This window comes from Monopterus albus, unplaced genomic scaffold (genome assembly GCF_001952655.1).
Source record: "Monopterus albus unplaced genomic scaffold, M_albus_1.0 scaffold18.1, whole genome shotgun sequence".
NCBI classification, from domain to species: Eukaryota; Metazoa; Chordata; class Actinopteri; order Synbranchiformes; family Synbranchidae; genus Monopterus; species Monopterus albus.
In genome coordinates, this window is record NW_018127898.1 from 7,922,338 (window position 1) to 7,936,022 (window position 13,685).

Genomic DNA, 13,685 nt, shown 5'->3' on the forward strand with positions numbered 1-13,685 from the left:
GTTGCTCTCTAATTATGGCTTCACCTAATTCCAGGTTATACCACGTCCTCATGCTTATTAGAGAGAAAGGTGTGATTGTGCAGTCTGACATGAAATATTCAGTTCTTGCAATATTTCACCAAATAGGATACAAATGACAAATGCTAACTGGAACAGTTTAACAAGTCCCCCAAATAATGCAGCAGTGGCCATCAATTAAGTCTCCAGTTAATGAACGATACTCATCATGGAGCAACCTCTGATCAATACCTCCACCGTGGATCATCAGAAACACTAACAGGCCACCTTTTGCCCTTGACCATTCTCCATCATATCCACTTTTTTATGTAATGGTGGTGGGTCTGCATCTGGTCCAGTCATACCTTTGCTCACCACACTCTGTTCCCAGAACAGAACCTAGACCACACTGACTGGACATTCATAGTGGGATCACTTTAATCTATAAATCTCATCTCCCTGTGTTTCTACTTCGGATGCTGGACCGGATCGCCATCTCAAACACACTTTCGGAGAGGTCAGGGGAGCCGAAGAGCCCTGAGACTGCTTTTCCAGAGTGGATTTATGGGCATAGGCAGCTGTTTAAACCTTGGTTATTTACTGACAATTCGTTAACCATCCAGCTGTTTATTCTGAAACAAAAGCCAATTCCTTCACACAAGCAAATCAATTCAAACAAGGCACTACTCACGAGTGACACTAAGATTGTGAAAGATCCACTCACATTGCACTGTAAAGCTCAATATATCTACTGTGAGCAATTTTTCATCATAAAATGAAAGCATAAATTCAAGCTAACAAAAGGAGTGTTTATAAAAGCATCTAACCAGTGAGGTCCATCACACTGCCCCAGACAGACTGAAGAGAAGGCACATCATATGGACTGATGATTTTAGCTTTTTTACTGCTGATGTCTGCAAGTTACTATCTGCCATGTTGGATAAATGTAGTTAACCACTAAAATGTACTATAGACAAAGACAGCAGCCAATAACCATAAGTCGGACAGAGCTCAGAGTAAAGTTACAACATAACTCAGTTTATTCAGTGACCCAAAATTTAGTAAACACTTTTTATGCATTTCACAATGAAAGAGACAAATCAAAAACCTCATTTTCTACTGTGATATAATGATATGGCAATAAAAGCCATATTAAACTTTATTAATGTACTGTTATATGTTACCTGTATATTTTAGGCAAGGAAGAATACAGAAAATGTATTATAAAAATGTAAGTGTTGTTGATATAGAGATCTGTGTGTAACAGCCTTGGCTACACTGGGCGACAAAACTGCAAACAGTCTGGTGTGGTATTAAAGCGCACGGTAAACTGTAAAGCAATGAAATAAATAGTACGATTCATGCAAGAATTAAGATTGTGATCAGTCGGAAATTATAAATTTCAATGCAAATGTACACAAGAAAAAATTAAACAGTCAGTAAGGTATGCTGTAAATAATAATAATATAATAATTTTAAAAGCGCGCAGGTAAGCTGTGAAAATACAGCGCAATCAGGCTTACCTTATTGTTACAGCTTTCTGAATTTAACTTCAGATCCAACCTTGTAAGTCATTAAGCAAGCCAGTTCCAACAGATCGGTCTCTTTCGCCTCCAAGTTGAAATCAGTAATAACAGAAAACCCGGCGCTGATTCTGGACGGTCCCTGTTCAGGAGAGCAGCCTGTACCTGTGCGCGCTGCGCAGTTATTGGCCCCGGAGTTGTCAGCGCACAGCAGTAAAAGGGAGAAAATGTTCCTCTAGTTCAATCTTGTCCGATACCATAAGGCGATTGCTGTCGCCGCACGACCACAATCAACATCTCGTGGGAAAAGGCAGTTGGAAACAAAGTCCCCGCGGTGTACAGAGGTCCGGACACGCAGCGTCTGCTCCTCAGGAAAGTTGGGCGCTCCTCACTGTAGGGAGGCAGGGCGCTAGCAGGTGGATGCAGAGGCCCATTTGCCTTAAACACACCCACAGGGCGGGCAGCGCAGAGCCGAGCCGCCCATCAGCCTGCTGGGGGCCGACATGATTTAGTACTGTATTATAGCACAGTATAGTGCCAGAGAATTCGGCTGGAGCAAAGGATGGACCCTTATCCGAATTTTTGCTTAAGTTATTTTTCTGTTTATATCATCCTTGTTACACATTAGGCAAAAAGTGTTAAATATTTCCATACCTTTAAGAAGCAACCCTCATGGGTTTATGAGCTGTAACTAATGCTGCAGCAGTTAATAATTGTCAGCAGCACTTTTCTAGAGATATGTGCTCAAACAGTCCAACCAGTGAGGAAGCTTTCACAACCTGGCAGCCTAAACACTGTTCTCACCCATGTCTTTTAACTGATTTATAAATCATAAATAAACTGTTTAATAGCCAAAAGGTGATAAAGACATTTTGAATGTGTGTCAAAGTTACCAAAACATTACCTACGTGATCACAGGTAATGAGCTGAATGACACAGAAAAGACACTGATAGAAAAATACTGATTATACCTTATTGGCTGAGAAGTAAAATATGATAATGACATGTTTTAAATAAAAGCAGTAGCACCATCAACACCAGGAATAGTAAGTAGCATAGTACATTATTTATACAGCTGCTCATGCTATTAATGTATTATTATCTGGACATTAGCATTTCATGCTTTAATCCAAACTGATTAAAGACGAATCAGATTAGCTCCTGCCTCAGTGTATGGATGTAATGCCAGGTCCCCACTGCAGCTGCTATAGTCATTCAGGATGGATGTGTTGGCTTGCTTTGCATCAGTCACCTGTCTTTTCATCCTCTATTGCTGTGACAACCAGCGAGCCACCATGTGGAGGAACATGTTCAACGGGATTTGGCTTAAATGCTGCCTATCAGTGAGTGGCTTTGAAATAAATTATTTACTTTTACTTACATTAGTTATACTTTTAAACACGTCTTATAAAGATAAAACAACTTGTACAAACTTTACCATTTACTGAGTAAAAGTTTCCTCCAAGTTTATTGCAGTTTCACTGACTTTATTCTATTGAACATTTGACCTGCCAAGTCAATTTTAGTGACTTATAGCTCAGACAGTTTAATGATTGTTAGCTCCAGCTTATCAGAAATTAAAAGTCTTATCTCAGTTATGTACCCACTGATTTGAAAAAGGGTGAGAAATGTAATTCTTTTGATGGTACAGTACATGGAAAATGACGATTAAAATGCTTAATTTGTTCTTCTATTCAAACACTGATTGGATGCTTCAAAGTCACTGAGTTACCGCCTGTGACATTTTTCTAAAGCTCATTGAGAAATTAAACATTTTCCCACTTTTAATCATATTCCATTCAGCATCCTTTCACACCTGTATTATCTGCCTCTCATTCAAAACTTTAAATTGCGTGCACTGGATTCACCATTAAGCCTGTTGGATAGTTGGAGTGCAAGTTTGTAAGGTGTTCAGCTGTCTGCTCAAAGGGGTCAAAAGAAGCTGTCCAGCTAAACTTTTCTTCCACATGAAGCCATGACGATGGCTCTGTAGCCGTCACTCTGAGGTTTGACCCAAAATAAAAGTTCTTTTTTAAAGTGACTTGGCAAAGGTCAAATAGAAAAGGATCAGCGTGATGAGTCCAAGCAGATGTCTTCCTCTTCAAGACAAGTTATCTATTCATTAAAGCCATGGCAGATTTTCTGAGAAGTGGAGCCTTCACCTTCTCCAAAGCCACATTGCTACACACATCACTCACCCAGTCCAGTTTTCTGAAAGGAGCAAGACAATCAGCTGTCAGCCCTGATTTCATACAGTCACTGTGTGTCTATGCTTTACTGTTTGGTGGGAATTCGAGGTGAACTGTGCGCACTACCCACAAGGCTCTGTTGCTCCTTACTGGACCTGAACTGTTACATCTGTGATAGAAATCTCACCAGTGCATGATCTCAAGCTGCTGTTGACATCTATCTAAGTATGAAGTTGTTTTAATCTTCTGCAGAAGAATCTGCATTCCAGATGAGGTGAGAATAGTGTTTTCTGTCTGCAGGGCATGAACAGATGCCAGGTGTTTTATCAGCATTTGTAATTCTTACACAGTTCAAGGGATTATCTGCAACACATTCCCAATTTCAATGTGTGTGGAGAGATGTGGCACATTGTTTTGTGGTTTGGTGCTGTGAAGAGCCATGAATGATCTCAGTGACTCAGTAATACTGATTTTGAAAGTATCAGTCTTGTCTGCAGATTACATGCTAACACAGCCACTTTTTGTGCATGTATGTAGTTTATATAAAGTCTTCAAACAAAGCAAAAACTGGTTCGTTGCCCCAACACAGATTTAGTCATATTTCAATACTCCAAATTCAGCAGGCAGGTGCTCAGCCTGTGCTGTGACCAGATAGCAGAAAAGCTTAGCTCCCAGCACTTTCTCTAGATGATGTTCTCAAAGTTATTAGCATTTAAATGAGAAAAGAAAAGCATCATATCTAGATCACAGGAAAACTCTCAACTGTGTAAAACTTGTTCAACAATTCAAAAGTGTTTAGAACTAACTTTTCTCATCTCCTGAAGTGAGGGATGGAAGCGAGTCAGTTAAATAAGAAAATGAACATAGTAGGTATTAAAGGAAGGAAGGAGTGGATTTCAGGCTCTGTGATCACACTGAATGAAAGTATGTGACTCCTTGGCATGAAGATTACAAGTCAGTGCTTTGACTGCCTTCTTTTCCTCTACCTGTCTGTGGTTGGTGCCATTGAGCAACAGTTTCCGGTTGTCTTTGGAAGCATGCAGCGCTCCATACCCTTCCCAGACTCGGCAGGCTCCACAATACTCTACTGCTGGGCTCACCCCTCCTGGCTATGGGAACCACAACCCACTGAGGCTAGAATAAAGGAAATGGCTTCGATTTCCTTCCACTTTTTACACTGGTCTTGACCATGCTGGATAAACAAGCCCATGCCACAGTGTGTGTGTGTGTGTGTGTGTGTAAGAACATTTGTATTTTTATGTCATTTAATTTGTGTGTGTGTTTTTTGGACACAATAATGTGTGTGTTGAAGAACAGGTGAGTTCATTTCTACCCACTCCTGCTCTACATCAGTGTTGACATTATTTGAAAGGTAAATACTGTGTAATTGAACGAAGTCACAAACTGAGACATGAGCCATGGGAGGAATACCAAACCCACTTTAAGACTCAGTACGGCTCTGTTCTCTGCAACAGGCTGTCTGAGGTCTTGTTTGGCTGTCACTGTAAAGCAGAGTGGCAAGATGTGAACAAACAATCCATCTACCAAAGTTTGAATGGTGATTTCATTCAGCGGAAAATTGGGTGTGAGTATAAAAAAGGAAACACAACCTAGTCCTCTAGGTGGATCGTATATGATTCATAGTTAGTATGCGTCATTCTTCCTCTTCACGCTGACTTTCTGGGAGGTACCAGACTAGGACAGAGTTTATGCTGTGCTAGGACCCTTGTGAGAAGAAAAACTAGATTACATCACTGAACCACTCATGTGTTTAGATGTATGTAGCAAAAATCATTGTTACACATACTCTGATGATGCATTACAATTTGTAAAACTGGTTATATGGGTGGGACCTGCTATCACTGCAGGACAATATAACCAGAAGATTCACAGAAAATGGCTCTGACAGTGTCACATGACTTCCCAAACTGATTATTGCAGGCCTCCATACATTGGTAGCCAGGGGTAAGGCACTATTAACAGGACTTTTTACGTTAAGAGAGTTTCTCTTTTGATTGCATGAAAGTCAATTTATCATACAGATATATTTCTTATGTTTGTATCATAAACATGTAGCTGAAGCCAGCAGCCTGTGAGTCTAGTTTAGCATAAAGACTGGAAAAGGGGTAAAGAGCTACGCTGGCTCTGTGCCAAGGTGCTATCACAAAATCCACCTACCAGCATCTCTAAAACCCACTAATTAATACGGGATGACTTACTGTCTAATCCAAAGTGTAAAAACATTAAGCTGTTGGTTTTATGTACTAGTATGTCCTTATTCACTGGGAGCAGTGACTTTTCAACTGTTACTTGTTATTTTTATAGCTTGATGTTGGAATGGATTAAATAAATAAGATATATAAATTAGTGGTTAGGTTAGAGGTGCTACCGGTTCCAGTCTTTAAGCTAAATTTCCACAGCCATCTCCTGGCCTGATTTACCATACAAATGTGAATAAATAAATGAAATGAAATCCATAGTTGAATATTTTTATTTATTTATTTGTATCTTATGTTTGCATCTTTTATTTATTTTCATTATTTGCATTATTTTACGATGTGAAGTCAGACCATGATCAGATTGGTCCATATTTATGTTGATGAAATGCTGCCTCATTTTCTGCTGATCATATTAAAAAGCATGCCACATGTTCCCACAGCTGCATGAGCTGCTACTACAACTCTCAAACACTTAACAGAACCCCATCACACAATCACAACACTAACAGCGACTGCCAGTGACTTCTGGTTGACAGTCTGGCTCTCAGTAAAGCAACCATAAAATCTCTTCTGGAAAAAGTTCCTGTACTCTACCTAAAAAGATGCCAGGCACTGAGGCTTTCCAACATGTACTGTATGATAATAGTGATAGTGATGATAAATGTTCACATCTATGTGCCTGTGATACAAAGAACAACCTGCACTCTCTCCCATGAGTTGGTTATACCATTGACTTGGCATTGCTTCATTTCATAGCTGTTTCCTGAGGATATCGTGTGACTCCTTGTGGATAAAAGTGCACTACTTCCCCTGAGCTCTCATTTACTTCCTGCCTTTTGATAGGACACTGAGGCCATGACCCCTTTAGTCAAATCCATTCTCTGTCAGTTTTAATCTGACTGAGCTCTTGTTATGTTTGCACTGGGGGAAAATCCTGCGATATCTGTTCAAACGTGTGTTGCCAGCTCCACCCTCACTCTATGTCCAGATTTGACTGTACATATCATTAGCAATGACAGATGAGTTCAAATGAATGTCATCATTGTTTGTGAACATTGTACTGGTTTTGATACACAGTCACACTGTCTTGTCAGAAGGGCTAATCTCAAGTCTCTATTTCCCTGCCAACCATATAAACTACACTGAGGTGCGCTGCCATTGCCAGAGCTGAAAGGTTATCATAAATTCTCTGTGTGAACTAATCCTGTGCACTCATAATACTGGCCTGTACAACTATTGTTTCTACAGGGACAGGACACTCCCTTCCTCTCCCATATCTCACCCATGTAGTCAAAAACACCCCTACCTACTGACTCTGTTTGAGCCCAGTAAATCCCAGTAATATAAATCCAACTTAAAACATGTTATGAATAACATCTATGGAACAGACACTATTTTATACCAGCATTCAACTGTCATATAGACAAATAAAATCGGTGAAGGATACTCAGCTCCTCCACCTACATTACATCAATAGACCAGAACTCAATGCATCCTCAAATAAAGGGCTTGGCTTTTCTCACCAAATAAACCTCTTGCTCTTTTGCTCTTAATATAATAATATCTCCACTTGAATGAAGGGCCAACATCCAGCTGGAGGAAAGGTCAGATGTGTCCTGTAGGATCTGGTGAAAGGCTTAATGAATCCTCTAACCAAACAGAACAATGAACATGGTGAAGTGGGTACACCAAAAACATAAAGTTGCACTGTATATCACAGCTTGACTATGATGATGTAGCAGTACAACAACAGGAATCAGGAAGGATATACTGTAATGACTGAGTAATACAGTGAGGTTCTAGGCTACATACAAGTCCAACTGAAACTTCAAGTCACTTCTTGTGAATGAAATACAAACCATAATCATACTGCACCTACTGTGCACATTTTTCATTTCTCCAGAAGAGAACAATACCTTTCTGATATATCTGCGGAAACAGAGGCCAGGTTTTAGGCCTATGACCGGATGTTTCCCATGGGAGTAGTTTTATGGCATTTGAGGGCTGGCATTTGTTATATATGCTTATAACATGGTATAGCTACCTGAAGACAGGTCTCCCTTCTCTCTCCCTGGAAGCTAGCAAGTAGGACAAATAGTTCTCATATCCCGTAATATTAAACAAGATATTCAATAGAGAAGTATTTTAGTAACAAAAATTGTGAAGAAATAGTTTTCAGATCACTGAGTAAAACCGTAAAGGAAGGATGCTGAAGTACCGTCCTTGTGTCCTCCACCCTGCTGGTGTTGGCCTTTTTCCCATTTACCAGTTCACTGGATAGCACTGCCATGGTTACAGTTCCAATATGCAAGGGTGTGCCTTACACACATTAGTGGGTGACACTGTACTTACAGGCACACCACCAAATAAAGATGGAAACTCACTTCTTACACTTGGAATAAGCTGTTTCAACAACCCAAAACCAGTTGTTTTTTCTTTACCAAATCCATAAAGCCTATGCTGACTCTTGTTATTGTTCTGTTGCTGTGCTACTATGATGAGAAACAGTAGGTTTGAGCCTGAGGAAATAACAAAAACACATATTGACAGTTCAGCATTGTCCATAAATCTCTCAGCAAGATATGAATAAGGATCGTCAAGCAGGAAGGATTTGGATAGCCATCTGCAAAAATATCTTAAAACCATCTCCAAGTGTAGCGTTTTCAGGGTGAACGTACACTTTGATGTCCTCCAGCTTGAGCACAAAAGCCCCACATTCCCTTATGTGTACACAACAATGTAAATATATGCCAGCATGGAAGTCCTGAGGGTGACAGGAGACTTAGTAACATTGTGTTTTAAGTACAGTAAAGCCTCATGGCCTCTGTGTGCCTGCCATAGTGCTGGAGGGGCTGTGGGCCCTGCATGTCTGGGCCGCTCTGCTTCCCAGTTTGTAGACTACACAGGGGTAGCAGCACTAAAAGCCAAAGCCTGGACTGAATTAGCTTCTTTGGGAACCAAGTAACACTGTCAACATTACTAAATGACACACGTACATTGAAAGTATCGAGGTAGGATTTAACCTTAATCACTACAACAGACTTTTGCAGACTTTACACAAACATGATGAATCCATTTTAATACATTAATCCTTAGTTGGTTTTGGGTGTGAATTAAACCCACTGGGAGGAGACAGTGGTGTCATGGGAGTGGCAGCTGGGCTGAACACACAGTGATGTTACATGTGTCAAGGAATTGTCAAGATCGTTCAGACTAAAAACAACAATTTCTTAAAAAATGCAAGTAGCTGGCTTGTTGTGGGTATGTTGCTTTACATAGTGACAGGACAATACAATAAAACCCAGGAAGTCCAGTTTGAGTCACAGACCCACAGGTTTGAATATTGAAAATATTTAGCGTGAATTTGGTCACTTCTGTGATAAGAGAATTTCAAAGTAATACCATAGTACACCTTAGTGCTGTGCCATCATAGTAGTGACCAAATTGGCATGCTTTAATACTTTCATGATACCATGGTACACCACTGAGCTTGCCAAAAGCCCTTGTGGTTCCATGGAGAGACAGAAAATAGAAGAAAAAAGATACTGCAAACATTAAACTTTACAATTGTGTGTGTGATTTATTAACTTTAACAGGAGCATTCAGTCAGTATAAGTGATTACATAAAATATTGCCTTAATTTCTTACTTGTTGGGAATGTTTGTGGCTTTACTTGAAAGTGGAAGCAGAGAGATGACAGAAAATGTGGAGCGAGGGGAGGAGGTTAACATGTAACATTAGTATCTGGCGGGATGCACACCAGGCACATTGAGGTTCATAATAAGTACTACTAGGCCACAGGGCGCCTCCAAAGAGAGGTCTTTTAAACAAGATCATTCAAGTCTGGTTCACCGCAACAATCGTTTTAACTGAAACAGTATAATTTAGATTATACAGTGGGAATGTGTACATATGCACTCATTTAACTGTTACAGATTGACTATTCTTTGAGTTGTCACAGAAGATGAGCCAGACTGAATGCTTTTGTTGTTATTTGTTTTGCTCTTTTTTGGTTTTTACTGATCTTCTGGCTTGTTGGAATGTGTGCATGTACCTCTAGTGGTATCTACCATGGCTGATATTTTATGGAAAGATTTATGAATCATTAAAAGTAATCTTTTAAAGTTGGAGAGTCTCAAATTAAATTCTTTTTTACATGTGCTATACTGGTGTTGCAAAGGCAATTTCAAACCCTGGACAAATAAATACATTTGAATGTACCACAGCTGGAAATTCAGATTGTTTTCTTTTCTTTTTGTTTCTAATTAGGGTAAACCAACTGTTAAAGCACAGCCAATTGCATGGTTTCTATCAGAGTCAAACATTTATTCTTTTCCATTAACAGCAATAAAAAACTGTCACTGCAAGTTTGTTCAGTTGCAAGAAGACAGCAGACAGCTGGAAAAGAAATCATGATTATATGTCATCCCGTGCTCATATATTACAGATGTTTTACCAAGAATCCAGGTGACAAAGTCATTAGGTTTTATGCGTTTCTAATTACTGACAGTTAGGAGTGCCACAGAGGATCACCCTCTACTATGATAATATATGAGCAAGTTACACGAAGGCGCGTGCCAAACAGGCCCTCCCATGCTCTTTGAAACACCATCTGTCATGTCTTTTAATAATATTCAATTTAGCATTAACACAGTAATCTTGCCTGCAACACATAGTTTGAAATGACACTGGCTTTCATTCCTTTCAAACAAGAGCAGGATACTTCATCAAAGAGTACTCTGCATGAACCTTTTGAACCACAGGCTGTTATGGTTTCTAGGCTTGGCTGAATTTCTCCTCTTCCCTGAAACTCTTTGTGCTCTCCTTATATGACCTTTTGGCAGTGTTGTACCCGGTACTTTTTACCATACTGACTCTGAGAGACGAGGCAGTCCAAGTAACTACAAAACAGTGCACAGGTAAAATTAACATTACACGCTCAGGTATCTTGCACCTCCAAACTGCTCGCAGGCAGATGTAAGATGAAAGCCCCTGAACCCACCAGGCCTATACATTATATCCCCTCGGTTGGGCTAGCCCCATACTACACAGAAAACGTCAACTGAGACGTCTCTGTTACCAGCTTTGCAGCTGGTCATAGCAGTAGTCAAAACATGAAGCAAATCAATGTGCGTGTGTGTGTGTCTGTTGATTAAGTGGTGTGTAGCTAAAAACATTCTCACGGCCTCTAGTAACATGTCGTGACTTAAACATAAGAACATATTATGGCTAAGGCTACAGTTCTACACGTCATAATAATAATATTAAACACCCTGTCTGCTGACAGTCATCAACTCTTCTCTCTAGTTATCCTTGACCAGATGTACCCTGTAGAAACTCATAAGCATGCCTAAGCATTTAACAGTCTAACTAGACATCCTATCTCCACTAAACATTTCTAATACATAAAGTATCTATCCAATATCTATCTGACTAAAAATACCTAACAGCAGCAACACCTCAAGAGGCTTTTGCAACACAGAGCTGGCAACAAACATTAGCCCGATGCACAAAATTTACTCTGACTTTTGGCACGCTAGCATGACTCACACTCAGAAAACACCCTATCACTCACTTGGAAAATACTTTCCTTATTTTAAAGCAGCCTCTTTTATTTTGCATAAGGAAAACATGAATGCATGAATGGACTTTAGATACTCTTATGGAAAAACAGTGTTTAGAGAATCTGAGGACAATCTATCCATGTCACACTGTCAGGCTAATGAACAGACCTCAGCAACATTGCTTATTTACAAGAGTGGCTCGGTTGCTAATAATCATCTTCAGGCAATATTGATGACAAACAAATCATGCCTTGTAAACACTTCATAAAAAGTGAAACTAAATGGAATAAATGCATTCACTATGTGGAAAGACTATCCTGATCTCACATTTAAGCCATTATGTGATTAATGAGCAGCCCACAACAGCACTGGAGCCAGTGGCACGTTGGCTTGGTTCTCTCTGAAGAGGGTTTCATAGTTTGAGAGATCAGTCCCAGCTTGGACTGCAATGTACAGAACATCACTTTGAGATATTTGACTTAGAAATAGCAGCTAATGCTCTTGTTATGGCTCCAGTCTAATAGTTTTCCCTCTGGTTTAAAAGTTTATTCCACTGGTTTGTCTTTATTGGAAGTACTGCAGTATAGGAAATGAGTCACTACAAGAACACGTTAGCAAACATCTCCAGGACACACAGCCTATTTCCCTCTTGAATAAGAAAGGCTGAAAAGGTTGTTTGTTGCCATGGAGAGTGAGTCCTAAGGTAACAGTTCTGGCAGTGGAGGGACTTCTCACCATAAGAAGGTTTCTCGTAAGAAATACCTGCAGGTATAGATGCAAATTTGTGGTGTCACTAGCAACCCTCAACAGTCAGTAACTGGATGACCGTCCCTACTTAGCAGCTGAGAAAAAGTCAGAGGGAGGGAAAACACCACTTGCAACTAAAACCTGCATCTCTCCAAGATAGAGTGAGGTAACGCAGAGTGGAACAGGTGATCAGATAACCACCCTATACCAGTAGGCAGCCCGGACTCAAGGACTAGCATGGCAACCCATTCTATGTGGACCAGTGTTGTTGACAAATACAGTAGGAGTGAAGTGACTACACAACTCTCTGCTGCACTGACCCAGTTCTTATCTGTCTCATTGTTTAATCTCCCTTTTTCTCATGCACATTCACATGCTCACAGCTGCATACAGATCCTCTCCCATCACACATGCAAACATGCATACATACTACATACTGTACACGCATTTCACCACTACCTGTACCTAACCCTGCTGTGGGCATTTACATTACAAGTGGCTGGAGGACACTGGTGGTCCATTGACAGGGAAATGTGCCAGTCACAAGGAAATGGTGTATTATTTACAGAAACACACAGAGATCAGTTAAAGTGCTTGTCCTGGAACAACTGCCAAGGAACTTTTTCTTTTACTTGCAAAGTTGTTAGCAACAGGCCTCCTTCAGTGTGAACAAACCAAGGATTTCTACTCAGTGTGGCCATTTCATGTGGTACGTCTAACACCGATTATGGCTAGCTCGTGTCAATTAAAGACACTCAAAACAAAGACCAAAGCAAACCAGTGAAAGCTTAAAGAATAAACATAAATTATACTCTGTATAAATAATTAATTATTGTACATAATCATACATTTGCACAAATAAAAAAATAAATGAATTAAAAACAAACAAAAAATTGCTGTTTGGACCGTGTAACTGCAAGCTAGGTAGTTTCTACAGTAGCAGCCCCCTGGAATAAATACATGTCTTCTTTAAATTTGTCACTTTCTGGGAATGAGGATTGTTGGAGAATATGCCAATGCTGAGAGGCAACAGGTGCAAGGGGGTTATATGTAATAAGGCAGTGGACAGGCTGAGCTCTATTCTGTCTTGATGCCTTCCAGAAAGGAGCCTCTCTCTGGATGTTTTTGACTTTATTATAAGCCTCCATTAACCAGTGCTCAGGGTAGTGATGATTCCTGCATTTATCCAACATATCAGCTGTCTGTTGGATGAAATCATCAGGGGCACTACAGATTCTCTGAAACCTATACAGCTTAATAAATGGTAAGTGGTTTATTTTTAAAGAAGCATGAAACTGGAAGGCAATAACAAATACTTTTTTGGGCTTTTTATGTATTGTAAATGTTAGTTTTTTAGAAGCTCTAAACAGTGTCACATCCAAGAAGAGGTTGTCTTGATAGACTTTAATTAACATGATGAACAGAACTAATCAGTGCTGCCATCAT

At 39.9% G+C, this 13,685-nt stretch overlaps 1 protein-coding gene across 4 annotated transcripts in view; it reads right to left on the reverse strand.

The window, feature by feature from the left end:
- LOC109956239 (semaphorin-3F-like) overlaps window positions 1–1,899 on the reverse strand; it is a 76,526-nt gene extending 74,627 nt beyond the window's left edge. For all 4 annotated transcript variants that reach the window (XM_020593204.1, XM_020593203.1, XM_020593201.1 and 1 more), the window contains exon 1: window positions 1,521–1,899. The gene's annotated coding sequence lies outside the window, so the exon portion shown is untranslated. The remainder of the gene's footprint in view (window positions 1–1,520) is intronic.
- Between the last annotated feature and the right edge of the window lie 11,786 nt (window positions 1,900–13,685).